Source organism: Mastigoproctus giganteus, chromosome 2 (assembly GCF_048544385.1).
Source record: "Mastigoproctus giganteus isolate SK-2022 chromosome 2, ASM4854438v1, whole genome shotgun sequence".
NCBI classification, from domain to species: Eukaryota; Metazoa; Arthropoda; class Arachnida; order Uropygi; family Thelyphonidae; genus Mastigoproctus; species Mastigoproctus giganteus.
Genome location: NC_143576.1, coordinates 116,072,988 through 116,100,845, shown reverse-complemented (window position 1 = coordinate 116,100,845; position 27,858 = coordinate 116,072,988). Strand labels below are relative to the sequence as shown.

Genomic DNA, 27,858 nt, shown 5'->3' with positions numbered 1-27,858 from the left:
TTGTGTAAAGTTAACCTTATACTGATTTCCTGATTTTAATAAAAATATGGTAAAAATACTTTGTATAAAAAATTAATGTAGTAAACAGGTGCTTTACTCATTTATGTATTGACACACCTGAGTCTAATTATTAGCGTCGATAGCTTTCGGGAAACAAGGAAAAACGAGGACAAACAGCACACAGATGAAACTTTTATTTTTTAATTTATCCTGCTAGATGGCAAGTGCATCCTATCCCAGCATTCCACACGAATAGTTTCATTCGGCTGTGTAACGTGCTCAACTGTACAAGTGTCTGTCGTCCGTTGTTTTCGTTTTAATTTAATCCGGATTAGAGGTATGCTTTGTATCAGGTAATAATATTAGTTTAGTTTCTGTTATCTAGGCATGATGCACAAAGAGCGGCTATCATTAAAACGAAATTTTTAGTTCGGTGAATTCTACTTTTACATAAGATGTCAGAATTCTCACTAATTTTTCACAATTTTGACATCTTATGCAAGGAAATTGAGTTTTTATATTGGTGTCGGTGCTGAATTTTTGAAATCAGAGTGTATGGTCAGGGCCGTGCAAAGGTACTTGGGGGCCCGGATGCAAAAGGGGGTTAAGAGGCCTCGTTTATTTATGTTGAGTCTTTGATGGCTCCCTCCATTGGGGTAACCTAGATGCGTCGCACCAGAGCCAGGGTGCATTCCCCATTTGCACGACCCTGGGTCTGATTGAAAGAGTTAGTTAATTTTAACGTTAAATATAGGGAAATTCTGTATTTATATATATATATAAGTGCTTTAAACTATAGTTTTTCAAACTGAATTCCGTGAGAGCTTGTTGTCAGAATGTAAGATTCCTTATTAGAGAGAGGTGATTTTTTTTTGTGTTATATGGACAATATTCGATATTTTAATATAGATTAAAAATATCTACAATTCAAAACTGTTTAGAGTAGCAGCGGTTTTCGAAGTGTGTTATGGAACTATGGGTGTACAAAGGAATCCCAGAGACTCTGCAAATGTTCCATTAATTTTTTATTACTGATTTCTTATATAAATTTTTACGTGTGTATTGCTGTTTAAAATTTATTGTCATTTATTACTGTATGTAAAGATCTTAAGGTTCTGCAGAATATTTCGATTTTCAGAAGTGTTCTGTGGCCGAAAAGAGTTTCACAAGCCTGCTCTAAGCTCCATAGTGCCTGAAAAATAATGTAGTTTTTCCGGTAGATAAAAATTAAAGATAAAAGATACTTCTCTTTAATTTTTACTTCTTTTTTTAACTTTCCACGAGCTGTTATGTTTTCCCCCTTAAGCAAAATTCCATCTTAGTAGAATTTTTGGGAAGGGGAAAAGAACCTCATGAAATGTCTCCCCTTGAGCTGTGAGGGAGCCCGTTACTCAAAAGAGAGATCTAGTGCCTAAAGGGGGCTAAAATATAAATTTCAAACTTACACGACTCCTCTTAAATTTTTATGGAGACTCAATATGTTAGAAATCGAAGCTTAACTTTTTCTTTTAATACTCAAAGACTGCCTTATGGGATCAAAAGAGTTCGCAAGTATAGCAGCAACCAGACAGTAGTTCACTCAAACAGTGGCTCGAGTATTTTAGTACATTGTGCAAATTCGAACGTGCGATGTATCGACCGTAACTGAAGTCCAACCACCTGCTAAAGCCAGCTTTATAGGTAGTTATGGTGGTCCATCATTGTCCTCCATGAAATAATTTTAATGTGCTTATGACGCAATCGTGCGTGTTCCTTTCTTTACCACTCTCTCGTGACATTTTCTAAAGTGTGGCGTATCCAGTGGTTTTCCACTTCTGCACCGTATGTACGCTGTTGTACAAACAGTACTACTGTGAATACCGGGAAAAGTACTTTGTGTTGCAGGGTCTGCCCCAAAATTTGTGGGGCCCTGTTCAAGAATTACTTGCGTGCCCTGGGGTTGTGCAAAACTTATACGGGGTGTTTTTGCAATAGTGGTTTTTAATTTTTTTCAAATTTTACTAACAGAAAACTTAGAAACTAAGAAATAATTAATTATTTTTTGCAGTCATCACATAAAATAGGAACATGAATAAATAATAATAGAAACCAATAATCACACACATTTACATATTATTAAGCAATTATTGCACACAAACATTGTTTAGATAATTGCAAAATATTTCTAGCCCTTTTGGCTGTAAATTCATTAATGAAGTCGTCATAACCAATTTATTTTGCTACGTCATTTTCGATGGAAATAATTGATAGTGAAGTTAGTCTGTCTTTCATGGGAAATGGGCGACCTTAAATAATTTTTAGTTTATAATGGATAACATAAAAATTGTTTTTAAATAACGTCCTATGTTCGATATCAAATGAAACAAACACATTGAGAATGAAGTATACGCTCGACTTCTAGCAATTTTCAAGTTGCTTATCGCAATTTCTCTTGGAATGACGATAATGTAGGACCTACATTATCGTCATTGTCAATGTCTAGTTACCTACATTGTAGGTAACTAGACATTAAGATGGCTGTAGGCTCGTTGATAGAAATGCGGATAATATTATTATTTAGACCATGTCAGTGCAGGCCCTGTTCGACAGAACCGGTTGAACATGCTTGTGGCCAGCACTGAAATGTTGTGTTGGGTATGTCCTTGCATTTGGCCGTTGATCCCCTAGTGGACCTTACTTTACCGCACAAACACCACGAGGTAACCAGGTTTGTCCGTTAATCGCTGGCTGGGCTCTGCCAGGGTCGCCTGAGCTTCCTGAACGGAGACAAAAAAAAGGGGGGGGGGAAAGTATGGGGAAGTACAGAATGTACGCGAAAAGAGGGCAAAGGAAGAAGAAAGGGGATGTAGACGAAGGCAACCACCTTGGTCTGGCAGTGGAACATGTGGAGCAAAGCTCATATGCTCCACCAGGTAAAAGGAAGGGGGAAGGGAAAAGAAAGCCACGCAGCAAGAGAGCTGCGTGTTGGTTGCCGTAGAGCCTAGGCGGATGGGTGGTGTGTAACCACAATATCCTACGCACGTCTAGATCTGGGTTTGCAGTATACTAATCTGCGACCAAAAGTCCAGAGTTTGCCGTAAAAGTGATTAGTACATCATATCGGTCGAGGAGTCTAGGTCAGTCAGTCAGTTGGTAATGGGTTCAGTCCAGAATGTATCAGATTCAATAGGAAGACAAGTTCGATGTGTCAAATCTGGAAGAATGAGTACTTCGATGACTGCAGTAGGTGTTGTTCCTGGCAGTAGCATAACTGGAAAGGCTAGGTAGATATCAGCTAGTCCAGAAGCGATGGCATTTGTGGAATAATGATCTTCTCCGGCTGACTAATTTCTGGGCGAAGCGGAAAAAGAGCTTGATATTAGTGCTCCTTCTTTAAAGAGATCACTTAGTTTCGTGTGGCAAGTTTGCGTGCTATGCCGACATAAATTACGACAATTATGTTAAATTTTTCCATGCTTGATATGCTTAATACAATAAGAATGACATATATATGTTTAAGATGAGATCTTAATGATATAGTTGGTATTGTGAATAGGAATCGTGATTGAAATTAATAAGTGCATATATGTAATAGGCCTTGTTTTCTTCATAAACATTACTCTTCTGCTGTAAACTTAATAGTAGAAACGTTTCAAAGACATTTGTCTCCGATATACTGTATTTGAAAAGTAGCTCCTCTTGAGTTCCCTAATCACCTATCTGAATAACATGTGCAAGTTGCGTTTACTTTAAAAATATAAGTGTCGATGCAATGAAAAAGTCTAGCAAGATGAAAATATGCAGAGTAGAATTTACGTATTTTGTTAACATCAGAAAGTGATAGAATATAATTTTAGACTTTGGTTTTTATTAATATTGATTTTGTATGAGATTGATGAGCGAAGCTATCTCGCATTTAAACCGTTTGTTTTAGATTCGCTTTATTTTAATTATTTCCGAACTTCTTTCGTAATGGATCTATTTCGCATCACTGAGTCATCTCAGCGTTTCAAAATCAAAGGCTGTTGAAGTAGAAAACAGTATACCTCTATCAGTAGCTTAACTAGCGTATGCAATTGTAGCCCAGAACCATGAGAATTAAATGGAATTAACAAAAAATACTTGGAATAACCCAATTTATAATTTATTTCAAAACTATAGCTACTGTTACTCTTAAATCAGTTGTTATAAAAGTCTGTTGCTTTACATAATGGAGTCACTGGTTAAAGATGCATTGCAGGATCATCTAGACAAGACTGCAGCAATAATTCAGACACAGCAGGGATTTGTTAAGGGAAAGTCTTGTCTGACAAATTTGATAGGCTATTATGATGTGGTTACAAAGAAACCGGATGCAAAAAATATTTTTGATATCATATATTTGGATTTCAGGAAAGCTTTTGACACTGTTGCGCATGGAAGACTACTGTACAAATTGGAGCAGAATGGTATTAAGGGTAAGTTGCTACAATGGATAAAAGGATGTTTGAGTTGGAGAAGACAGAGTGGTAATCAATGGGTGCTGCTCTTCATGGACTAATGTTATTAGTGGAGTCCCACAGGGTTCGGTGTTGGGTCCACTGTTGTTTTGTATATTTATCAGTGATATTGATGAAGGTATATCAGGCTTAATGTCGAAATTTGCAGATGATACAAAGGTTGGCAGGGTTGTTAATGACAGTAACAGCAGTGTGCTACTGCAACAGGATCTAGATAATTTGGGCAGATGGGCTAAGAAGTGGCAACTGAAGTTTAACCTTGACAAATGCAAAGTACTGCATATGGGTAGAAGTAACCCGAGAGAAACGTACCAACTGTGTGGCACTACACTTAAGGTGGTAGAAAATGAAAAAGACCTGGGAGTAATTGTGCAGGCAGATATGAAGTTTTCTGAGCAATGCAGACAGGCTGCCAGGGCAGGTCATGGGGTTTTGTCAATGATATATAGGAATTTTGCTAGCAGGGAAAAGGAGGTGATTATCCCTCTGTATAAGGCAATGGTCAGGCCACGCCTTGAGTACTGCGTACAGGCCTGGAGGCCTCATTTTAGTTTAGGAAGGATGTAGATTTACTTGAGCGTGTACAGAGAAGGGCAACAAAATTGGTGAGGGGAATGAAGGGATCCTCTTACCAAGAGAGGCTTAAGTGCTGCAAATTGCAGTGGCTGGAGACTAGGCACCTGCGCGGTGATTTGATTGAGGTGTTTAAGGCCTTGAATGGGTTGAGCACGCTGAATTCTGATGGGATCCTTCCACTTGTTCAGATTACGAACCTAAGGGGGCATAAATTCAAATTAAGAAAAGACAGATGTAGAATAGATGTGCGGAAATTTTCCTTTAGCCAGCGGGTGGTTAATTGCTGGAACAAACTTCCATCTGTCGTTGTGGAAGTTGATAGGTTAAATAAATTTAAGGAGGAACTGGACAGGCATTTGGAGGGAATGGTGTGTTTTTTTTTTTTTTTGGTTGATGCTGCATAAGCTCATACACTTGCTTTCTTGCATCACATGCCCCTACTACTACATAAGAGTTACAGTCTTTTGAATAATAATTTAATATATTATTTTGTCAAATTTAACGTTTATACCACGCATAAAAAATCGTTGCTAAATGCAAAACGTGATATTTCAGAGTTGCAAAAGCTGCTACGTGCCAAAGTGGCAGTTAGCGTCTGTCAGTGCAAAATAATGCTAATGAACTGTTATCAGTGATAACAGATTGATTTTGCATGTGTGCCTTGTCTTTTAGTTTGCTTGTTTCTATATTAGAGAGTGTTACAATATTTAAGCACGTGTTTTCAGTTCAATTTATCATTCTCAACGGAGCATTCATGGGCAGTTTGTCGATAATACGCAGACCATGACAGAAATGTGAATACCTCTGAAGTTGTCGCTGTGCCCAACCCCCAAACTTTTTTATTTATTTGATTTTTATTATTTTTCTTCTCTTTTAAAACCTTCGTGCCGGTAAAGGTGCACACACTGAAGCAAAGTTACTGTCAGTTGGGCCGACCGGGCTAGCCGGGTAGGTAAAGTGCCTGCCTGGGAACCCAAAGGTCGCGGGTTCGAATGCCGCCTCGGGCTTGGATCAGAGTACTGCAAAAACCTTGGGAGGTGCATTGTGGCCACAGAAGCCGATGCGCCAACAACTAACCAAAAAACAAACAAACAAACTGTCAGTTGGTCAAGAATGCTCTACCCCAGTGTTCCTTACCTGGTGTGAAGCCACAAGATGACAGGTGTGCTGCGAATTTTGCTGAAGCTGTATACCTATAAATAATACTATACCTAATATGATTAGAAATTGACAGCTGAGAACTTTTACCTATTGTAAGAAAATAACTGTACATTATTTACTTACAATTATAGTTTTTATATATGTTTGAAATGCTACTCAATCTTATATTTCACAATACCCCATTTTTACTGAAACACAATGTTGTACGTGTGGGACAGTAAATTATTTTTCGCTTTAGTATCCAACATTTGCTTTCTAAAGTTTCTAAAATGCAAGGCAAGAACGAAAATCTTTTTACGAGTATGGATAAGATTCAAGGCTTTCAGAATAAGCTGGATTTGTGGATACAACGCATTAAAAATGGGTCGTTTGAGATGTTCGCAACTGTATGGCCGCTTGCTGCTGATAATAAAGTGGTGATGGACTTTATTCAAGATCACTTAGGTAACTTGCAGCATAAGTTCAAGGATTATTTTGGAGAGAGAGATCATTGAAGATTTCGACTGGGTTCGTGATCCATTTGTTGCGGATGCAAAATCTCTTCCGATGAATGCACAAGAGGAAGTAACAGATCTGAAAGTGGACAGAACATTGCGATTAAAACATCGTGAAGTGCAGTGGGACACATTTTGGTTGTCAATAAGGAAAGAATACCGGCTAGCTCCGAGATGGCAGTTAATGTGTTAATACCATTTTCGACTACATATTTGTGTGTGATTTTCGACCTTGACTGAAATTAAAACATCAAAGATGGAGAGACTCAGATCCATTGATGAAGAAATTAGGCTTGCATTGTTAACCATTCCACAAGCATCAGCCGTCTGTGTTCAGCAAAGCAGGCACATGTATCGCATTGAAGGTATGAGTTGTTATTTGGTTTAATACTAATAGATTTTTTTTTTTTTTTTGGCTTTGCTTTTGTACAGTGATTTTGGATTAATAAAATGTTAATATATGCATGAGCCAATTTCTGTTGGATCTTTGGAACAATAATAATTGATTCTATTGTGACGTATAGCATACTTACACTGGTTTTCAAAGGAAGTGCATCACTTAGGACTTTCATATTTCTAACCCTTTTTCGCCATGGTATGTTACATTAATGACTAGCATCACAAATAGCATCACAGGATTGTCCGGTATTCTTCTAGGTAAATGAACAATCTGTGCAAGGTCATTAGTAATTGCAATAGCCTCAGCATCTCGACCAGCTGGGTCGGTTAGACTAGAAACCGGAAGCCAGCTGGAGTTGTGAACATTAAAATCACCAAGGAAAATTACCTCACTGTTAGGAAAGTTGGACTGGAGAAGGTCAAGTTGCAAAGAGAGGAAGTCAAAGAGCTCCAAGTGATTAGTGGAGTTGGGAGAACGGTAGAGACAACAGATGAATTTGACACAACGAGGTAGAGAGATTTTAAGCCAGAGAAGATCAAAGAGAGGAGATTCCAAATTGCCAAGTCTCTGACAGGGAATATCAGAACGGACATATGCACAAGTACCACCTTTGAGGCGAAAGGAATCATACAGCGAATAATTTGGGCATCTGAGATGAGCAGTAGTTGAATCAACCGATAACTGAGATTCTGGCAGAAAAAGTACATGGGGTTTGGCAGACTGCAAGTAGAGTTAGAATGCAGATTATGAATAAAGTAAATGTGTGTGTCTCCCACCTCTTCGCCAGGTGGGTTCCCGCTGCCAGTAAACATATTCCACCCCCAGAGCGGGATGTGCAGCTTGACCTTTTTACCGGATTCGACACTACATGGACATGACAACCATCACCGACGAAGACATACTACGGCTTTGCTGCCGACACGCCATTTGGCGATCTGAACTGGGTAATCTAACCCAGTTCCCTTTTAAACCCCATCCCCAGGCAGGAAGGGGAGGAGACAGAGACTGTCTCCAGCCTCCCCCATACTTCGCCTGGTGGAGCTCGTCTCCACTGACCTCTTTGGGGATGCCTACTCTTTCATCCCTATTCTTCTGTTTCCCCACCCAGTCTTCAGTCTCCCCCTCTCTCACTAAACCGACCGAGTACACCCCTTAACAATGCCGCCAAATTCTAATCAACGTCTAAATTATACCGCTTTCATGTAAATCTCTTTCGACCAAATTCTAGTGTACACCCCCCATTTTTTTTTTTTTTTTTAATTTACTGGGTGCCTGACCTGCCTCCTTTTGGAAAAGTGTGGGCAACGGTGGGTCCCAATAGGGGACTATTAACACAATTATCTTTCATTTAGCGTATAGCCTCACGTCTAAATTTAATCATAATTTTGCCCGACCTATTAGACCTTTTAACACCTCTCTAGCGTTCAACCCCAACCAGCGATTTCCTAACAGCAGTCCCATTAAGCATTAATGTGAAATGCGTGATTTTTTTTTTTTTAAGGTCCTAGCCACTGAAATCCCAGGAAACTAGGTGGCAGGACCTGACAGAGCAACTTGTTGTGACACTGGACACACCCAGTTGGGCTCCACGTGGCGAAGTATGGGCAACGTCGGGCCCCACTAGGGGCCTGGCGGCCAATAAGCTGAACAATGGGTACAACACATCACACTGCACAGACATGGCCCACATACTTTCAAGTCTCTGGCTTGACAGTGTACTGTCCTCGATACAGCGAACACATGTGGAGATGGGAGAAATCCCAGGTGCCTTCTGACACAAACATACCGTATACCTTATTGTCAACTGATTAAAAGACACTCTATAGGAAATATGACCGGAAGAACATCCTTCCCCACGTAAAGCAACAATAGCACTCTTTCTTCGTGACGTTAACTGCACGTAACTCGTCATCCTGACACAAGCAAGGAATGATGGCAACTCTTGCAGAGCGTGCTTATATAACTGAAAGTAACAGGTGATGCAATATTACGTCATCACCTACGCGTGTCAATCTTATCTGATGCAATCTGTAAGAATATTGCTATATACTTACGTTATTCGGACGACAATTACAATTTTAAGGGATGATGCACTTTCTTTGAACACCAGTGTATATTAACATTGCCGTAAACTATGCTTTTTGTTTGGGGAATTAACATTTTGATGTGTCTCGTTGTGTCATGGATAACTTAAGGTGTGCCGCGAAGAGAAAAAGGTTGCGTTACACTGCTCTATCCCGTCAGATGACGTTCACAAGCTACTTCGTACACCTCGATGCATATTTGTAACCACATCAGCAGTAGGTATTCATTTGCTATTGGAAAAATGTCTGTTGAAATGAAAGATTCAGTTATTTATTTTAGATTTACTTATTATTTTTTCCCTCCATTCCTCTCCAACTACTGTAAAATTCAGCTCCAGTAGACATATTCAGAATGGCAGAATTAAATCCGTTAGGTCTCAGTTAGGAGGCGTGGGCCGACCGGGCTAGCCGAGTGGATAAATGCCTGCCTGGCAACCCAAAGATCGCGGGTTCGAATCCCGCCTCGGGCTTGGATATTACGATGGCGCCACACTGTCCGGTTGGACCTCACGGCCACGATGCGCGAAGGAACCAGGAAAAAACTGGTTCCTTCGTGCATTGCTCGCATCATACGATAAAAAAAAAAAAAAAAGAGACGTGGGGTGTGATAGTGATTACCAAGGTTGGGGAAACACCATTGACTGTAAATGTGAAAAATCGAAGAGTGGAATTTCCTACCGTAGTTGATTACACTGATCAACACTCATATTGTCACTTGAACATTTCTTGCTTAATTCTTATGTATTATTTGTTGCTGAATTCAAAATAACACAACAGAATTTCTCCGTTACTTACAATTTTATTTGACACACAAATTTTGATATAAATAATACAGTAATAAAATAGTAATGGGGCGGGTTTACAAAACATTTTGAATGACTTTGAGGAAAATTTTGTGCAGTGTGGTCTGACAGACTGCATGGTCAAACATTTTCACTTTCCGTGAAAATCAATACTTTTATCAGACTGCTGTTCAAACAAGTTCAGAGCGTGCATAATTTTGCTTACTTCCGCAGAGTAGATTGTTCTCTAAGTTGTGTGCCTGAAGTCACTTGATTAAGGTCATTATTCTTTGTGATCCTTTTCTTTTAAGTGTTGTGTATACTTTTTAAATGTTTCTGTGCATTTACAACTTAAGATATGTCATAACTGTTTCAATCATCGTAATAGTTTTTGTTTTATATGTTGAACTAACTTTTAAAGCTCAGATAATAAACTCTACTTGTTTAGTTATAAGAAGCTTACGAACTTTATTTCGGATGTAAAGTGGGTAATGAAGATAAGTCGTGGGCCCCCTCATTTCTGCTGTATCAGTTGTATGTGCCTAAATCTATCTCACCGTCATGTGCCATTTGCAGTTCCTATGATTTGGAGGTGACCAAAAAAACATTCTACAGATTGTATTTTTGTTTCCGTCATAATTCCTTGTGCTGTAATACAGTGACTCATGGTGTTATGCTGCTGTGCCCTCACCTTCCTTGAGAGGCGGTTGCTGCTAATTACGCCGCACTGTTGGCGCCTTGTGCAACATCGAGTACTGTCGTCATCAATGTGTTGCTGCGTAGTCGCCTTTCAGCCCAGTGCACAGCGTTGAATGGCTCCCTGTCCCATGTCAGATGCCTCCATCACGTACTACTTATGCTCATTGAATGCTGGCATCTTCAACTTGCGTTATCAGGTTGATGCAGCTCATTATTCTACACTGATATTTGAATATTCTAGCTCAAAGGTAGAAGATTTTTCTAGTGCGACTTCATGATCAGGGTAGTTCTTGGTGCTGCTATGGGTTTGATTCCCAGTTTCAACTTTGCACAATCTCAACCTTAGATTATATCGTGAACTTGACTCAATTTCAGCTGTGGACTGTATCATGGATATGACTCCTTTTCCCCTCCTCCTTTTTTACTACTCTGTCGCTGTGGGAGACGGAGTGAAATTTTTTTTCAGTATTAAAACACTTAGAATGATAATAGTAGGTCTGCCTCCACGGAGCAGAAACGAAAACCAGTGGGGGAATTTGGGATGTATATTCTTGCCCCACTGGACTAAGAGGTCTGTCATTTAAAACAAACACTACGCAACGCAATCACTTCCACCTCATCGGCTTTCACTAATCCGCTTTGCTGGATACAATACCTTCACATACACATAGCGGAGTTGCCATAGTCTGGCTCGGGACCGCCTTCACACAAGAAATTATTAGGGTTTCATGGCGTTATTTCGGACAACAATTTTACCTTATCTGTGCATTTACTTCGTTATTTCAGCTGCAAAACAGCAACCGTTCATGCCTTAAAAATGCATCTTCATAAAATAGTTTCAAAACTAATCAATACAGAAACTGCAACAGACTGAAAAAAATATATTTGTCATATTAATAGTAAAAGAAAAAGAGAGCAGCCTAACTGATACACGTAATGTATGTTTCCTGCCGTTGCACTTCTTAAGGAAGCAGATGCTGGCTCTTGGTTGCCGTTTTTTTTTTTTTTTTTTAATTTCGCTCCCTTTTCTAATTTAATTTTAATTGCTTGGTGGCACCTTCCAAATATCGCTCGTCGCATTTAGCGACAAGACAATTTTCATACGTGGTATAAAAGTGTTAAATTTGAGACAGCATTAGTTGAGTACATCACATTTTAATATAAACCTTGATTTAAAAATTATTTTGTAATTTAATTAATATTATATTATTAATTAATATTAAATGTAATCATAAGTTAAGTGAAGTAAATCTTTCTATACATTAAAAAAGTTTTCCTCCTAGTGGTATTTATTTGAGCCAGTGGGAGAAGAGGGCGAGGCAATTACGTCACTACAAATGCAATTAATTATTGACAACTGCCTCCATAACGTTCACCAACCTCGTGCACGTGATTCACTGTCTAACATTTGATGTTCCATTGTAACGTTTTTTGTATATCAATGAATATTGTATATTTGTAAATATACAATGTTCATTGTATATTTACTTCTGTACTATACTGTAGTTCAGTATTTTGTAAATATTTGTATAGTTTGTAAATATTTCAGTTAAATATTTTAGTCCTGCTCTTTTGGATGCAACAGTATTCCTCATGTATTATGGAACCGGAAGCAAAAAAAAAAGCCTTTTCCTAAGTGACATGTAAACAAAGAATTACATAGTGATATTGGCTGAAGTCCAGTATAGTATACACCGTCAGGTACTTCGATGAAAGCGAGAAAGACGGCGATAATTGACAGTTGAAGGCACCTCCCTTTTCTGATTGTTTTGTGTCGTCGAGGAGGGGAGGTTAGCTTAGGTAGGGTGTTTATTCCTCCATCCCACTGCTTTAAAATGAGAAAACGAGTTCCCGATTTAAAAACAGCGGAAAATGTGGGGGGGAACGCCCTAGGCATATCAAACTAGGAGGACAGTGGGCAGGGAAAGCAGTGGCATTTACCAATCGCTGCTTTTTTCCTGTCCGTTTATCGAAATATGGGAGTCACAACTTGTCAATCACCACTTTCCCACTGTTTTGCTTGCCGCCATGTTGGTGGGTGTACACCGTTCTGAATTTTACCGTGATATTTATTCGACCTTGAAAATGCCGCGCAGTACAAATACACATGTAAATAATTACATAAGGTCATTTCCTGATTAGATATACAAGTTAGAAATGCCCTATGTGTCTTTTATGTAGAAAAGATTTGACTTACTCCGTATACCTCTACATTTTACGTAGAAAAGCGAGCAAGGGGGGAGGGGGGCGAGCAAAGTGAGCAGGGGGAAAAGCCCCTAGTTTTTCATTTAAATAAATTATTAAATGATTGAGTTAATAATAATTTTTGATTAAATGTCCACGTAGTGAAAATTTAAATACAAGCATAATAAAGAATTTTACAAGCATCTTTAAATTAAAAGAAGACTATAAAGTAAAAACAAACAAAAAAAAAAAAACCAACAACATTAAAATGCTACCTCCCTAAAGTACACTTAAGTTCGAGGATTGAATTAATATTTGGGAAGTGATGAAGCTTACCGGCTATTCAGATAGATCTCCTTCGAAGCAGCAGATCTGAATAATTTTTAGAGGACGTTAACCTAGGAGGAGGGGGGCAAAAAGCTAAATCCGGCGAGTAAAGCAGATAGGGGACCATAGTGATGGAGTACCCCACAAGAAATTCTTGAATAGAAAGCGCAGAGGTGTTGTCATGGAGCTCAATTTCCTGCCGTTTTCTATCAGCATTGCAAATAGCCGTAGAACCGTTTGTAGTATTTCTGGTTCACTATTTGATCATGCAGGATGAATTCATAATGAACAATGACTAAGGTTAATGGTTCAGTGCCCCATGAACAAGGTTAATGCTTAATAAGCTGGCTTTCTAGCATTGATTTGCCTTTGATGCTACATAGGGTCTTGCCTAACTAATCTAGCGTTCTGGGAAAACAATTGATATTGGGCCCCCTACAACATAATTTAATTTATTTTTGCGCCCTAGTGCAATTTCTTCCGGAATGAGCATCCTGTTTTCCATGCAGGGGTAACCTCATGGCTTTTTTTGTTAGTTTGTTATTTTGTTTTTAGGAGCATTAGCAACTAAGGCCATATTGCTCCGGGGATATGCGGTGGTCATTCCCTGACCTTTCCGCATCCTCCGTATTTGGTAGTCACGGGCTCGAACCCCGGTCTAATCGAGAAGCGTGTGCTACGGAGGCGCCCCTGGCTGCTTAAGCGCTTATTCTACAACCAACCAAGGTTACTGTTTTGTCATTATTCTCATTACATACCACTTTTTAAAAAAAAAAATCTTTTTTATCGCCTGTTTTATTTGGAATCCTGTTTAGGAGCAGTACTCTGCTTTTACCGAGTCATTGTTATTTTTCCATAATCGTTCTTCCTTCATTTTTCAGTTATATGTTTATGACAGGTGACATAATGATGACTTAATTTTTTTGCTTAATAAATCAGTTTCTTTCGTCGTAGACCAACCTTGCCGAACATAACCGGAAACAAAATATGATAGTTATTGCACACCAGAGAGAGAGAGAGAGAGAGAGAGCTGAGATTACATTAGAATAATCATCATAAGTTGCCGTTCCATCTGGGGTTGGCGATCAGCATCTGTTGTTAAACATCATGAAATAATTGTTCCACAGTTTTGCCTGTCCATATCTTCAAATTATCCAGCAATGATATTCTTCTTCTTACCATTAATTCTCTCTTACTTTTACCATTAGTCGAAGACTAAGAGTAATGGGGTGCTACATCTGGTCCACACTATATTAGAGTGCTACATTAGAATGCAGCACTCTGTGTTACTTCACACTACATTAGAATGTAGCTGGAGTGCTAAATTAGAATAATTAATATTTAAAAAAACAGTAATATAATACTCAAGTTTCTAATGAAAACTTTATCATCGCATAATCTTGCACGCAATGAGGTCTTATGGTTTTCACCACTAAATATTGCGTATAGTCCATAAAACTAATTTTTCTTCAAAGAATATTTTTTTAGTATAAGCTATTTGAGTGGCTGCGTGCCTGTATATTTTTCTATGCATTCTCCATCGCTGTCTCTGTGGTAGGGACTTTGCGTACAACAATGTGTATTTTCATATATATTGGATATATAAAAAAAGTTTTAACTTAAAATAAAATAAAAAAATAGTATTATACCTTTTGGCGTTGGGATTATATCCTCTTTCCCTATGCTCGTGTTAAGAGCGCCCGTCATCATATGATGGATGTATTGCAATATGTATGTGTATTATCTATGATTCATCTATTCAGAATATATGACACTTTTCAGCCTATAGTTTTTTTTTTTAACACGTTATTCCAACAAATGGCTGATATAGATATATTTCTCTGCCCCACTTCTGCGTACACTCCTGGGTGTACGCAGAAGTGTGTGTGGTGAGGGGGGAGAATCTGCCTGCAGTTGAATTAAGTAACTGTTTTAGTACCGCATTTGAGAGGATTTTAGCAAATAATTAAAGCTTTGTGTGTGAATGGATGATGTCAAAACTTAGATTTTTGTGTTTTTGGATGAGCTGGTGTTAATACATAGATTTCTATTATGAGGTTACATTGAATATTATATATCGTTTTCTCTACTATTTGAAACAAAATAAAAAGAGGGAAAGAAGTAATCGAAAATAAATCAAGACTCTAGACTTTTTGGACCAATGCAGTGTCTAAAATCACCAGTAACAAAACAGGACTACTGTTCATTTAAGTGAAGTATTAAGTAGGCTGAATAGCGATGCGATTAATGGAACGTAGCCAAAAGGATACAGCTGTTGTCAGGCAGAGGAAACAAAACTGTTAGGATAGAATAATCAGAATAATGACAAAGTTGCAAAACAAAGAGGAGCAAAAGTTTTAATTAACATCAGAAATCAAAGGATAGCTTTTAATGATTGATTTCTCCTTTGGATATATTTTCTTCGGTTTTTTTCTTTTTAATACTGATATTGTTCAAATTTAATTTCATTTAATTGTCTGCTTTGATATTACAGACCATGAATCGTCACAATATTTCATCATCAAGCAAAGCAGTGTGAGTTTCAATATACAATATTCTACTGAAATATGTAAATATTTTGACCTATAAAGGTGTTCAGTGGTCCAGAATTAATTTCAAAAGTGTACGCCGAACGGATAGCACACGGAAAGAGCTAACATGATTCCAATGCGGAATGTAGGTTAGATATCATGTATAAAATACCTGCGCGAGGTGTTGTTCAGGAATTAAATATTCCGAAGTCGACAGCTGGCAAGTGCTGAATAATTGGAAGTCCGAAGGTAGCACTGAGTCCAAGAAACAACTAGGTGGGAGTAAAATACTGACTCACAGGAGCCCATGAGTTTTGCGATGGGTGGTTACCTCATCTCACCATCACCCAGAGAATTTGAATTTGGAGACGCTACAGGCAAACCTATAAGTGTTTTGACGACAAATAGAGAACTGTATATCATGAATTTTCAGAGATCCAGCCCAATAAAATCTTTGATAACAAAAACAAATACACACTCTTGATTGGTATTATGCAAGGCACATCGGTCCTCGACTGTGGATAAAGTAAATCGATCTTGTGAAAAGACGAGTCGTGCCACATCCTTTTCCAGTCTGATGAACATGTTTAGGTATGAAGGATACTTGGAGAGCGCATATTACCCGAGCAGTGTAAGAAATTCAGAGTTGTGAGGTATCATAATCGGAGGAGGAGAAGGAGGATGCTTCTCGTGGTATGGATTAGGTATGGTCGAGTGCAATGAAATATCAATGGTGTCTTCTACCTTGATATTCTGGACAATTCTGTATGTCAAAATTAGGGAAATTTTATGAAAGTAGGCCTTACACCTTCCAACACTAGTGCTCCATATCACAAAACAAGGATTGTGAACGCGTGGTTTTGAAGAGAATAACATCGGAACATTGCAGTGGCCAGTACAGAGCTCCTCAAACCTAAATGAATATCTTTGGGAAGAATTAGAAAATTAAATCGGGACAAGGCAAAGATGACCCTCTTCTTTAGTGGCGCTCACGAATACTTTAAAGGAAGAGTGGAAGCCCGGGGTTCGAAATCGACCAGAACGCCGTTCAGGTTCATCATATGCATCAGTAATGTCACGTATATGCTTTAACTGCCTTATGCATTGTCCTGACGAGCATTGTTTCTTAAAATTTTTCATTTTGAGCCCTGAGTGGAGCACAGCGCCACCAAGCTGTGTACCAGAAATTAGTAGTAAGTCTGTTTTCCACGACGCATTGAAGCAGTCTTTGTGCCAAAGGCGGGCTAACGTGCAAGTCATTTCTTTGAATAAATACAGCACATATTTTGTTCATAAGTAGAAGTGTCCTTGAGTTTTGGTAAGGTGGTATAGATCTGTGTGAAACATTTCCACACACACACACACACACACACCCCAGTTTGGATGGAAAAGTGCGGGATGTGTCTGCATTTCATACTGTTTTCTCTTCTCTCCCTTCTTTAACAAAAGGAATATTGAATTATAGTGAAGTACTTTCAGATATAATGGTTATAATCAAAAGAAATTACTTCTTTATAAAATTTTCACTGGTTTCAGGCCCTCGCGGTAGCACAGTTGGTAAGATCGCCGTCCTCCCACACCGGGTGGAAAAGACCTGAGTTCGAGTCCCGTCGATGACGGGAGGAATTTTTAGGGGCCTTTTTACAACGTGCATGAGTTAATCGGGCTCAGACGAGGGTAGTATGGTTTTTTCTCCAGAAAACTCTGGTTTTTCATCAAACAAAACAGAAAATCTGCCTCAGAACAGACGAAATTTACAGACAGTATACACGGAGCAATATAGCCTTAGTCGCTGATGCTCCTAAAACCTTATTACAACAACACCGGTTTCAGCTAGTTAGTGTATTTTCGACAAATGAAAAACGGACCGAGATCATCGTAGATTACAAATGACTGAGATCATGTAATAAAAACTTTGACTACAGTCCGATCCGAATAAATTTAGGGTGCAGGTGAGAGAGAGGTACCTTGGAGGCATTTTTATGTTGATTCACCATCAATCACGAAACAATTTATGCCATTCAAATTATGGATACTACATTTTTGAACTCGTGTGTTAACAGTCTGATTCAAATAAAATTTACGCTATATGTGAAAGGATTTTGAGATATTTTGACAAAGATATTTTTCATTTGATCAGCGCTCTTAAAACAAGATTGAAATAGGAAATTATTCACCGTTTGCAACGCATGGGAAGTAACCTCCATTAGTTCTACTTAAGAGCATTGAGAACCTTCCTGTACAGTAGGGTATCGAAAATCCGAGTCTCATCAGGTGGAGGTTAACTGTAGCAAAAGAGAGAGGAGTTAATATGTTGAGAGATGGGCATTACGTGGTTATTCATAATTTATTATATGACAACCAGGTAACAATCACATTATAAATAATGTGAAATATGAAAACACTAATTAAACTAGGTGAACTGTTGAGGCTTAATTGGTGGATAGTACCAGCCTTCAAGTCTTTCTTGATGACAGGACTGAACAGGGAATCCCGAAACATCTCCAATTATTAAGTAGTTTTGTTGTGTCAGAGTTTAAATTACTTACTGTAATGCTTTATACACTATGAAGTTCTCTTGATTACAACAATTCACAAAGTGTAATTAGTGTTATCCATATTTCACATATATTAAAAAAAAAAAAGAAGGAAATTATAACTATGTAATTTCATGGATTTGCATAGGTATCGACAAGTAAAATATAAATTAGGATTTCCTATTGAAACAGCAATTGAAAAAATTCTGAAATACAGTCCGTTTTTTTTATTATTATTTTATTGTAAATCTTAATATTAAGCTAAAGTAAAAGTAAAGTGGTTTTTTTTTTTTTTTTTTTATTTGTTTCGCGCACGTTTTTCGTTTATTACATTAAAAAAAAAAATCTTGTTTATACTCCGGCACGACCACCAGGTCAGTGGAGTTTACAATAAATCATCAGTACAAACATTAATCGTATTTAGTAGTCACTGAGTTGAACCCCAGTCCACTCAAAGAGCGCGTGCTATTTCACTTTCGCTCCTGACCACTCGGCTACGTCAGGCCTATTAGGCTTTTAAAGATTTAATTAATTTTAATAAATTTAAAAGTTGTACTTTTTCATTTTATTATTCCCTATAATCAGAATCATGAGTAATTCTAGTCAGCTTTGGTTTTGTTTACCACGGGTTATTGAGGCTATGGTAACTGTTTTCATTTTTTTAGTTGTTATTTGGTTTTCAGGAGCATTAGCAACTAAGGCCATATTGCTCCGGGGATATGCGGTGGGCATTCCCTGATCTTTCCGCATCCTCTGTATTGATGGTCGCGGGCTCGAACCCCGGTCTAATCAAGAAGCGTTTTACGCACTGCTGCTCCTGGCTACGGAGGCGCCCATTTATTTAGTATTGTACATAATGCTGATGTTTATTGATAATATTTTTAGTTTAATTCATGCAGAATATAATATTTTAACGAATTTATCATTTTTTGTGTACGGTGATACTTGTTAAAGTTTTCTGGGCGTCATTCTTCTCTCTTGTTTTTTTTTTTTTACTTCTCTTCGCAGAGTTCAGAGTAGTGAAACCCCTCCCCTCCCCACCCTTTCGACATTCACTTGCGGTTTCAACTAATTTACTTCCTTGCTCGTAGAAAAATAGGTCGCTGCTGCTTGCGACCTTAGCCGAAATCGGTATGATGCTACTACATCCTTGTTCTCTTTTTACTCGGAAATCGTAAATTAACCATGTCTCGTATCTCCAATTCTGTAACCAAGTTCTCCGTTTCTCTATTATTATTTTGTACACAAAATAATAGTTTTGTGTTAGCAAGTATTCAAACTTGCTGACACAAAAGTTATGAACATTAACTTAAAAATAAAATTTTAAAATGAATTTTACAATATGTACAATGATGGTATAGTTCAGTGGTGCGCAAAACTTATTTCGCTCGCGACCCCCTTTGTTAAAAATAAAATTGACGCGACCCCTCAATGTAAACCCCGAGGTAGGATGACCAGATTTTTAAAGAAGAAAAATGGCATTTTATAAATTATGAAGTAGAAAATTTTATTCGAGTACTGAGAAAGGAATAAAAAAATTGTTTCCATTTTAATTTACAGAATAAAATGTAATTGTTTAATATTTTAACTGAATACAGAAAAAACAACAAATGGAATACTTATTCTTCAATTAGAAAACAAACAATCAATGAGAAGAGTGAGCCATATTTCGCCAATATTTGAAATTACTAATCTCATGTCATATTCTGGATCAAGTCTGGAACCCTGTTTTGTTTTTATAGTTGTTAATTTTGAGAAATCAACCTCACATAAATATGTAGATCCGAAAGGTAGCAATCTTTGTATCGCCATTTTCGATAATTCTGGATACTTGTCTCGAAGAGAAAGAAAAAAAGTTTTCCCAAGTAGTCTTGAAACGAATCCAGTACAACTTTTTTTTTTCTGGAGATGCATTAAATTGTCTGAAAAAAATCTTAATTAGCATTGTTAGGTGGGTGGCAATGATATCTATAAATTATAAAATGTCAATATTATAACAATATCAGAAAAGAATGGGAACATTTTAGTATTATTACACTCAAGAGAAATAATAACGTATATATCCAGTAAAATATAACTTTAATTAAATAGTTTGGAGCTTTCAAGGCTGAACGTGCCTCTTTGTCAACAAATTCTAACAGAACGGAAACTTGAGATATAAAAATTATTTTAACGGACACAGAGTTGTGCGGCAGTGAGGCGACAATCACTTCGTAGTCGCGCTTGGAATTGAGGTCATGGTGGGTCGACCAGAAGTGTTCCGCAATTGCGGACTGGTCGGTCTCAGCAAGGCGAATCGATCTGTCGTGTTCTGCAAGGCGGTCTTGAAGACGTCTCGAGGTCTCTCCTATGTAGCAGTCGTCACAATCTTTGCAGGCTATGCAGTATACTACACCGCTGCGTAAGAGAGGGGTGACCGGAGCCTTTACGTTGGAAACTACAGAATGTAAGTTTCTACCAGGCAGCTGCACGCATTTTATATGGTATTCTCGGAGGATTTTTAAGATCTGGCCCGGCATGCCTGGATAGTGGAGAATGTAGGCGGCAGGCACATTGTCCTGAGTTGATGGTCTCGGGTGGACTGTGAGCTCCTGCGCTTGTAATAAGCACTTGTCCAATATGTGGATTGGATAGCCACAATTGATCAAGTCTGTCCTCACTCTGGAAATCTCGTTGCGCCTAGCTTAATCTGTGCTGGAGTGGCTACAAGCCTTGGGGAATAGAGTGCAGGCAGTGCTGTTGAGATGGCTAGGGGCATGACCAGATCTGTAATCGGTGAATTGTCCGCACCACATTGGCTACGGTATACTGAGGTTTCTAGATGCGGGCACACATCTATAAACGTTTTACCAGGACATCCAAGAATGGGAGAGATCCGTCTACTTCTAACTCTAGAGTGAACTGGACGAACACTGACAAGGAATTGAGATACTATAGCAAGATTGCTTCAGAGCCACTTGGGATGACGGTGAAGATGTCATCGGACAGTTCACCAACTACGGATCTGACCATGCCCCTAACCAAGCACGGTACTAAGTACTATAGATTCTAATACCTCTAGTGTTTGGGGTTCACATAAAAAAAAAAAAAAAAAAATTCTGTACTCTATTCCCCAGGGCTTGGAGCCGCTCCAGCACAGATGAAGCTAGGCGCAACGAGATTTCCAGAGTGAGGACAGACTTGATCAATTGTGGCTATCCAACCCACATATTGGACAAGTGCTTATTACAAGCGCAGGAGCTCACACCCGAGACTGCCATCAACTCAGGACAATGTGCCTACCGCCTACATTCCCGGATATCCAGGCATGTCGGGCTAGATCTCAAAAATCCTTCGAGAATACCACATAAAATGCGTGCAGCTGCCTGGTAGAAACTTACGTTCTCTAGTTTCCAACGTAAATTCTCCGGTCATCCCTCTCTTACGCAGCGTTGTAGTATACCGCAAAGACTGTGACAGCTGCTACATAGAAGAGACGTCTTCAAGACCGCCTTGCGGAACACGACAGATCGATTCGCCTTGCTGAGACTGACCGACCAGTCCGCAATCGCAGAACACTTCTGGTCGACCCACCATGACCTCAATCCCAAGCACGACTACGAAATTATTGACCAGTCCCAACACTTTCGCCACTGCCTCTGGTTAGAGTCACTTAATATATTGTGTAATTCAAGAGCCATGAACCGCTGCAAAGCATGAAACTATACCCCATCTTGGAGACACTTGTCTAGATAAGCGCTGAAAATTCGGTGGTAGAACATAAGATTACGTCTATAAATTTAAACTAAAGTTGTCTCAAAACAAAAATGCAATTTTGTTGTTAACGTTGTCTGACAAGAAGCCCTCGATTTAGGAAGTACAGTTGCTTTGAACAGAAGCTCAGAGAACCGAGGATCTTAGAATCTGCTAAGTCACATTTCATGAAGCGTTTGTTTTTTTGGCTTGGTTCAACATATTCCAGACATGTTTATCAAAATCGCATCCCGTACTAAATGTTTATAAGTTCTAGAACGAGTACAAAAAAGGGAACAAAGGGAACTCTTACCAAGAAAGGCTTAAGTTCTGCAAATTGCAGCGCCTGGATAGTAGGCACCTGCGAGGTGACTGATTGAGGTGTATAAGGCCTTGAATGGGTTGAGCAAGCTGAATGCTGATGGGATCCTTCCTCTTGCTCAGACTTAAGAACCTGAGGGGGCACAATTTCAAATTGAGGAAAGATAGTTGTACAATAGATGTGCGGAAATTGGCCTTTAGCCAGCGGTAGTTGATTGGTAGAATAGGATTCCATCTTTCGTTGTGGAAATTTAAGGCTGAGCTGGACAGGTATTTGGAACGAATGGAGGGGTGAAATGGGAGCGTTTTTTTTTTTTTTTTTTTTTTGACTGATGCATAAGCTTTCTTTCTTGCATCGTATGCCTCTACTAATGCTAATAATTTTTAAATAGTATTTAATGATTGGAAAATAACTTCTTTTTTTTCTGATGGATGTATCCCTGGATTCAAGAAAGTCGGCGATGAAGATGATTATAATATTTTTATTTTATTTTATTTATTTATTATATTTTGTGTGTGTATGTTCGTTCTATGAAACGGTATCTGCCAAAACTTTGGCAACACTGCTAGTCAATTTAGATAATTACGACCCCACCCCAACTTGCCCAAAGACCTTAAAAAAAACTGAAAAAATAACAATGATAAGTAGAAAAGACGAATACGCATTATGCAAATCGAAGCAACTGCAGATGAACTACGGCGCGTGCACGGGTCGAGACACTGTATGAAAAACACCTAATACTGAGCTCCGTTAATCAATGTTACTCTTGTTCTTCAAATGGGAAAGACAGCGGGATTAAGCGAATTTGACAAAGGCCAAATTTTAATGGCCAGAAGACTGGGTCAGAGCATATCCGAAACGGCACGGCTGGTGGGGTGCTCACGGTCAGCCGTTGTTAGTACCTACCGAAAGTGGTCTGAGGAGGGAAAACCCCACGAACCGCCTGCGAGGTGTTGAACGACCATGGCTGATCGATGCTCGAGGTGAGCGAAGGCTCTCCCAGATGGTATGGAGGACGACTGTGGCGGAACTCGCCGGTAATTGGAATGCTGGTGACGGGAGTAATGTGTCACAACACACAGTACATCGAACCCTGCTGAAAATTTGGACTGCGTAGCCGCAGGTGGCTTCAGATGCCCATGCCAACCACGATTCACTGGCTACAGCGCCTACAATGGGCACGCGAGCATCAAAACTGGACTTTGAGTGATTGGAAGAAGGTCGTCTGGTCCCATGAATCATGTTTGCACCATGCGGACAGCCGGGTACGTGTGAGTCGTTTACCTGGGGAAGTGATGGCACCTGGATGCACTGTGGGATGAAAACAAGCCGGTGGCGGCAGTGTTATGCTTTGGGCGATGTTCTGCTGGGAAACCCTGGATCCAGTTATCCATATGCTGGGCACTCTGACGTCTATCACCTACCATCACCCCCAGTTTATCTCAAAGCCAGAAGTGCTCAACAATCAAGAATAGAATATGGGGAGTAACAGACCAAACCTAAATACCCACACCGTGAAAATATACAACATAACGCTCAGAGGGCCAAGGCTGTTGCTGCACAACTGGTCAAAAAGGCAGATGAAGAGAACTTAGATGTGCTGCTGCTTCAGGAGCCATACACTCATAACAAGGAGGTAAAAGGCTACCCCTTGAGATTTAAAGTGGTCCAGGTTGATGGTGACACACCCTGGGCCGCGATCGTCGTTCGCAATCCCGAACTGACTGTCACCAAAATCACTGATCTGTGTACTAGCTGGGCTGTGTGCGCCCATGTAATTTCACCACTGGGGCAATTCTACTTAGTTTCGATATACTGTCGACCGGGGGAAGATATTCTTCCTGCCACCCGATATCTACAGACCATCCAGCTACAAATGCCAAATGCAAAACTCATTATAGGGGCTGATGTTAACTGCAGGTCCCCAGCCTGGCACAGCCGAACTCAAAATCACAGAGGAAATAGAAATGGCCAACGTCTTGAGGACTACTTGTCTAACAGCAACCTGGTCATTCTAAACAAACCTAACTGCCTGCTAACTTTCTCCAGTACCTTGTGGGAAGCTACAATAGATATCACCTTAGCCTCAAGCTCCATTGCTCAGCACCTTGCTTCCTGGACAGTCCGTGAGGACTGGACCACCTCTGACCACAGGGTACTAATCTTCCAACTACACCTAACTGGAACCTTTTTAAGGAGGAATAAATAAGGCTGACTGGAACCTTTTTAAGGAGGAATTGACCAGTGCAGCCAGCCGCTTCAATCCTAGCGGCCTCAGCCCAGGCCAGCATCAATGCGCAATTACACAGCTCGTCAGTAATGCTGCAAACAAGGCTATCAAAAAGAAGAGATTCACACCTGGTGCTGTCCCCTGGTGGTCACCTGAACTCCAGACTCTTAGACGCGAAGTCATTTACCGACGAAAACGCTATCAACGTGCAAGAAGAACATGGCCTCCAGAAGAAACAGAGGCTTTACTGCAGCAATATCGAGTGACCAGGAACCAGTATACCACAACAATAAAACAGCGCAAAAGGCGCTCATGGGAAGCCCTGGTAAGCACTGAAGGGAACGCCGATCCCTGGGGGATTGTGTACAAAGTGACCACTAACAAGCTCCCCAGAGGCGAGGTCGTATCAACCACAAAATTACCGAACGGACTGTACACCAGATCGTGGCAAGATACTATCAATAATATTCTAGACGCTACATTCCAGCAGCCTGCTGACCCACACACACCGGAACAGCTACAGCTCTGCACGGAAAATGAAACATATCACACAACTGCAATTGAAGAACCCTTCACCACAACCGAGCTCAACTTAGTTGCATCTAGAATCAGAAACAAGAAGGCTCCGGGCAGAGATATGCTCGATCCAGAAATCGTCCAGAAGGCCATTGAATTTATTCCCACTACAATACTCAACCTGTTAAACCTCTGTCTCCACCAAGGATTCTTCCCCACACAATGGAGGACTGCAATCCATAGACTTATATTGAAGAATGCAACCAAACCACATGATCTGCCACAATCTTAACGGCCCATTGCACTGCTGCCAGTCTTCAGCAAACTTCTCGAACGGATGATCTCCCATAGAATAGAAGCCCACTACAATGACGCTGGTCTCTCCTCACCTAAGCAGTACGGTTTCCGGAAAGGACGCTCCACGATTGATGCACTGGAAACAATCATTGAAGCTGCTACCAACTGGAACTCCAAATACTTTCTACTAATCTCCTTTGACTTTGCTGGTGCCTTCGATTCCCTCTGGTGGCCCAGCGTCCTGGGCAGGCTCCGAAGAGCGCATGTCCCAGAAAACTTTTATATAGATGCATCAAGACCTATCTCCAGGACCGGCGAGTTGTCGTGTCTGCTCCCCACTGCAGTGTCTCCAGACCAGTCTTCAGGGGATGCCCTCAGGGATCTGTCCTGGGGCCTCTCCTCTGGAATCTGGTGCTGGATGATTTCCTGAACACCGAACTCAACAATGTACAAACCCAGGCCTATGCAGATGACCTGGTCATGCTCTTTTCTGCCAATAACAGAACCCAACTAGAAGCAACTGCCAACCAGGCCATCTCCACCCTTCAAGCTTGGGCAGAGCATAACAACCTAAAGATCTCCCCAGATAAAACCAATTCGATCCTACTAAAAGGCATCCTTGATTTGAGAAGACCACCCCAAATCAAGGTCAATGGTGTTACAGTAAAACTAAAAACAGAGCTTAAATATCTAGGTTTGATCTTAGACAAAAACCTTTCCTTCACTCCTCATCTAGACCAACTCATGATTAAGATCAGGAAGTATGCTGCCCAAGTCTCAAGAGTTGCCCGGAAGGACTGGGGCTTAAAGAAGTGAACGCTATCACTCTTCTATAAGGCAGTTTTCATCCCGGTTATCACCTATGCTTCTGGAGTCTGGTACAAGAAGGCCAATACCGTAGTAAACAGATCGCGCCTAGGAACTATTTCCAGCGCTCTCTTCTCCTTCTGTCCTCGCGTGCCTGTCGCACTGTCAGCACCCATGCGCTCCAGGTCCTCACTGGATCTCTTCCACTGGACCTGGAGATTGTTCGTCATGGGTTGCTCTACCAAATAGCCAAAGGAAGAGCAGTTACTTGTGCAGGTTTCACCACTGACCCAGCAAATAATAGAAACGCTGAAAAGAAGAGACTTAATGAACATCTAACAGACACCTGGCAAGAAAGATGGCAGACATCAACTAAAGGCGCTGTCACCAAAAGATTCCTCCCTGATGTCAGGGCCTCCAAACCCCCTCACACCTGTCTGGTTTTCACCAGGACTCTATGCTACCTATCTCCTCACTGGACATGGCTCCTTCCAGAAAAAACTACATGACTTCAGAATTTCAGACTCACCCCACTGCCACTGTGGAGAGGATCAGACGTTGGAGCACCTTGCCCACAGCTGTGAAATCTACGAGGACTTCAGGAGGATCCTAATAACAAAACTACGCTTCAACTACCAAAATCAAGAACACCTCACCCTACAGAATGAAGAAACTTACCGAGCTCTGACTCAATTTTCAATGGACTTATTTACCAGGCAGAAAGCGCTACCACCACCTTAGTATCCGAATCAATAGGTCATAACAACCATGACTGCCAATTGTTGCTACGCATCATTGAGCCATGGATGCTAACGCCTTGGACCAACTTGCATAAGACTTGACCAGCAGTGCAATAAAAGACAGGGTCCGCACATACCTTGACAAATTCCTCATCATTGATTTCTGGACAAACTTCTCTCGACCAGATGTGATACATCTCATCAAGAAGAGGCCTAGCATCGATCCCTGGACTTGACCATCAATCTTGGACTCCCGGTTTTGACCAACCCCACTGTTCGTTCTGATGGACTACTGGACCAGCCTTCAGTCTGGATGCGACACAGACACACCAAATGGAGTCCCAATGACGGCACCTGAACTAGACCTTACTGAACATGACCCATCCACCATAGCAGCACTCACACTGCTGGATTTCCAGCAAGCTGTCGGCTCCAACTGACTGGCCGTGCTAGCTGTACCTACCCTGAACTTGCGGAGTATATCTCTCTCTCATTTTTTTTTTTTTTTTTTTCGGCTTCTTTCTTCAGTTTCCTGCCATCCGTTCTTTTACTTCCCCCCCTATTTTTCTCTTACAGAATGATTTTTTTTTTTTTTTTTTTTTTGTGGAGTGGTGGTTTTCGTCCACCCGCCACCCCACTCCTCTCTCTGGTGAGGCACTGGGCATGCCACACTGTCATCAGGGGCCATCTTCCCTATTGGCCCCTTCTGTTTCCTACCCTCCAGTCTTCTGCCTTCCTCCCTTACTTTTCTCTTGCACAACGTTTTTTTTTTTTTTATTTAGTTTATATATATATATATGTGTGCGTGTGTGTGTATATACATATATTTATATATATATATACACACACACGCATTCCCCACAGGTCTAAATCTAAAAACATCAAAATTACTGCCCGACCTATTTGGCCCTAGAACAAGTTATCATCGAACAACCCTACGCTCTGTTAAAATTACAACCGT

At 40.1% G+C, this 27,858-nt stretch overlaps 1 protein-coding gene across 1 annotated transcript in view; it reads left to right on the top strand.

Annotated features, from left to right (window-relative positions):
• The first annotated feature begins 272 nt into the window (after positions 1–272).
• Positions 273–27,858, top strand: part of LOC150089511 (uncharacterized) — a 258,840-nt gene continuing 231,254 nt past the window's right edge. Inside the window, exon 1 of the mRNA XM_090389530.1 lies at positions 273–353. The gene's annotated coding sequence lies outside the window, so the exon portion shown is untranslated. The remainder of the gene's footprint in view (positions 354–27,858) is intronic.